The following is a 3,883-nucleotide window of genomic DNA, read 5'->3' on the forward strand; positions in this document are numbered from 1 at the left end:
ACTGTTGTGGCCTCTCCCGTTGCGGGGCACAGGCTCCGGACGCGCAGGCCCAGCGGCCATGGCTCACGGGCCCAGCCGCTCCGCGGCATGTGGGATCCTCCCGGTCCGGGGCACGAACCCGCGTCCCCTGCATCGGCAGGCGGACTCCCAACCACTGCGCCACCAGGGAAGCCCGAGGTTTACTTTCTTTTGCCCTCACACAACAGAAAGAGTCCGAACAAATACAATGTTTGTATCACTTATTTTGCACGTACTGTCCTGTACATTTTTGTCCTGGGTTTGATTCTAAACTATAGCCATGTAAGTGCCTAGATCAGAGCAGAGTTTCAGCCAGTGTTTGTATGTCTGTTAACTCCTCCATCAGTTATCATTATCATTCCTAAGACTTAGTATTTTCTTGTTATATCTGGGTATCTTCTCTCTCCAACTACTTATATTTGTTCATTTTTATTTGTGCATTTATCAGATATTTATTGTGGGTACCTGACTCTGTGTGAGACACCAGGGATCCAATAATGAGTGAAAGCAATCACGTCCTTGTGCTCGTGGAACTTACAGTCCAATAGGGGAGTTAGAGATTAATTCAAGTAATACATAAGTAAGTGTAAGAGTGTTAAAATGATAGTCACCACCTAGAGTCTAGTGGTGATATGAGAGTGTATTATACTAGCAGGAGGTTTTGTCCTAGTTGGGGAGGTCAGGGGGAGCGTTCCTGGGCAAGTGATGCTGGTGTCAGGGTCTGAAGAATGAGGAGGAACTTAGTAAATTAAGAGGGCAGAGTGGAAAGGAAGCTCTAGTCAGAAGGAGCAAGCAAGGCCCATGGTGGGCTGCATAACATGGTACCTCTTATGAACTGAAGAAGAGCCAGTAGAGCAAAGGACAAAATGGGAGCAGTGTAGTTTCTTTTTTATGTTAAGAGCAGCAGTAAGGTATGGAGAGAGAGAGTGTACCAGGTGTACCAGGTGTTGAGGGTGACATGATTAGGTATGAATTTAGAAAATGTCGCTCTGGTTGCTGTGTAGAGAATGGATGAGGGCGAGGGGAGAGCCTGCTGGTGGATGGGGAGGCACAAGTAGAAGACTGGTGCCGTTTTCCAGGACAAGATAATGGTAGCTGGAGAAGGAGACGAGCGGATAGATTAGAGGTGAAGCCAGGAGATAAAACAACAGGACTTGGTGTTGTACTTAATACAAAGTTAAGTTACACTCTGACCTTGCTCTGAAAGAACAATCTTAAGGATCTGGAAAAACGTGTCAACTCCAAATGCAATCTGATAAATACGCTATTGGAAGCACTGGGAGAGTTCTGGAAAGGCTGTGCGGGGGTTGGGGGGTAAACATTTGCTCTGCCTCTTGGGGGAAAAGCAGGCTTCTACCAAGTGGAATTTTAGGCAGAAGGACAGCATCTATATAAGACCAGTGTGAAAGTATATCTGTTCACTTGTTCATTTATACCTTCACCTGCACCTATTTTTTGGTCTACGTGCCAGGCGTTGTCCAAAGAACGAGCCATCACATTCTAAATAAGCAATACGATGTCTGGTAATGGTAGTGCTTGGGAAATGGCAAATCTTCCTACCTGGCAAAAGTGTGGGGTATACTGTGTATGACTGGAGATAATGAGCTTTGATTTCTGTGTCGGAGACTTAAGACTGAAACCCATAGCAGTGATGGTCCCTAGAGGGACCCAAAGTCCCTGCAAGGGACTTTGAGCAGAGCGGGTCTGGAAACAGAGTGGTGGGAGATTGGAGCTGGGGCAGGCAGAGCAGCCTCACACAGCAGGCTATGCAAGTGACTTTAAACCTCATAGCTGCAGGGGTAAGATGAGGACAGGGTTCCAGAGATAGTTTTGAGAGGGAGTCAATAGAACTGGAAGAGCACCTGCACAGAAGAAAGAGAGAAGGCACATGAGTCAAGGGAGACTGAATTTTCTTGCTTGGGAATCTGGGCAGATGGTGATGTTATTCACTGGGCAATATGGGAAGATGAGAAATTTAAGGGTAAAGATAATGAGTTTGTCTGGATATGCTGAATTTGAGGCACTTGTGGTTCACTTAAGGGTAGATATTGAGGAATCCCTCCATTTCAAAACAAGGATTGTGGCCTCAGAAGCGAGGTGGGGTTTGCAGATGAAGGTTTAGGAGCCCTGGTAGTAAGATATCATGGATAAATAATAATGAGGATGTGACTATAAAAAAAGAAAATGGCCCAAACTGGCACCCTGGAATATCTGAACTTTTGAGGAGCAACTGAGGAAAAAGAAAAGGGACAGAACTGGTTATGGAGTAGTCTGGAAGGTTCAGAGGACAGGCAGGAGGATGTGGTGTCGCCGACGTTAAAAGGGGAAGGAGTATGGAGAAGGATGGCATGGACGGTCAGTGTAATCAATAGCTACCTATCGGTTAAATACTAAGAGGACAAAGTAGAAGTCGTTAGTTCTGACAGTTTCGCTATTGTTGGGACCTTGGACAGAGTAATTTAGTGTTAGAGAATTTGTGGTTGAATAGCAAGAGGACAGGCTGAGGAGCGATTGAAAGGAAAGGATAGAGAGGCAGTGAACACGGGCTGCTTTTTCAAAAGAGTGGCAGTGATGGGGAAGAGAGAGGACGGTAGCAGGGAAGGAAAGCAGGATTTATCCAGAAAGCTTTCTCCCCTTCCTTTTAATAAGGATATGTGAAACTGGGCTACATGTGCAGAATGAGTGAAAGGGATTTTGTGATTTGTGAAGAGGGAGATATTGAAGAGGAAGCCAATATTTATGAAGTTCAGAAAACTGGTTAAAAACTGGAGGAAGAACATAAATGAAGAACATAAATGTGGAAAGGAGATGAGAGCTTATCAGTGACCAAGAATAGGAGGTGAGACAATGGATGAAGGTGAGCATAGGGACTGAAGGGTACAAATAGTCTGTTCGGAGTTCAGTTTGATACTGGGTTCTCTGCTCTGGAATGTTTTGGAAATCTTAGGACATAAAAAGTATTGAAAACATAAGATTAATTTTTCTGGCATCTGTGGCAGTGCAGGCTGACTAATAAAGGCGTGAGGTAGAAATGGACAACCTGTGTCTGAGGAAGTTGAGTTTCTGAACCAGCTGTTCTATTTCTGGTATTATTGCTATGTCAGCTCAGGTCAACTAGCTATCGCCAAAGGAAGGTCTCATGGTAGCCTGAGTACTCAATGAGAGGTCAGTCACATTTGCTGGATTGAATTTATTAAGGTGAATTATTTGTGGTACCTGGGATTCCTGTCTTTAGAATTATTTCTATGTAATTACAGAACTTTTGTGGGGGGAGACCTATCCAATAGTCACCTAGTCTCTTAATTCCAGGCAGGGCAATGGCTGATCCATTCAGGAATATACCTTGAGTCAAAAGCTCTCCAACTCTGTTCCTTCCCTGTTTTCCTTGGTGAGCTCTGCTCAGATGAGTGCCCCATCTCCCAGTTCCTATGCATGTTGAATGTCTTCCAGAATTGTAAACATTGAAGACTCAGGTCTTAAACTGGGCTCTCATCCAACTGGAAGATGCTTGTGCATAGAAATTAGAGATCACATAAGCTACCTCCCCCTTTAAAATCTCTTCCCTTAATACACAGGTGAGGAAGCCAAGGTTCTGAGAGATAAGGTGATTTAATCAAGGTTACACAGTAAGTTTATATTAAAATTAACACTCAGACCCAGGATTCTGACGAACCTCCTCTAAGCAGTTGGCATAACTGCTCAAACACATTGCCACTCTCTCTGCTTTGTGTTTCTTTCATTAATGGATTTCTTTCTCGCTTCCTCAGACCTGGGCAAGTGTTCTTTTTAAAAGTGCAGTGAAAGAACCAAGACAAAAATTGAATGACTTAGAGGAGAAGCTTATATAACTGGGGGGGGGGGGGGG

At 44.5% G+C, this 3,883-nt stretch overlaps 1 protein-coding gene across 3 annotated transcripts in view; it reads right to left on the minus strand.

Annotated features, from left to right (window-relative positions):
• Positions 1-3,883, minus strand: part of FSHR (follicle stimulating hormone receptor) — a 163,610-nt gene that overhangs the window by 91,371 nt on the left and 68,356 nt on the right. The gene's annotated exons all lie outside the window — the stretch shown is intronic.

The sequence above is a fragment of the Neophocaena asiaeorientalis genome, unplaced genomic scaffold (assembly GCF_003031525.2).
Source record: "Neophocaena asiaeorientalis asiaeorientalis breed wild unplaced genomic scaffold, Neophocaena_asiaeorientalis_V1.1 scaffold171, whole genome shotgun sequence".
NCBI lineage: Eukaryota > Metazoa > Chordata > Mammalia > Artiodactyla > Phocoenidae > Neophocaena > Neophocaena asiaeorientalis.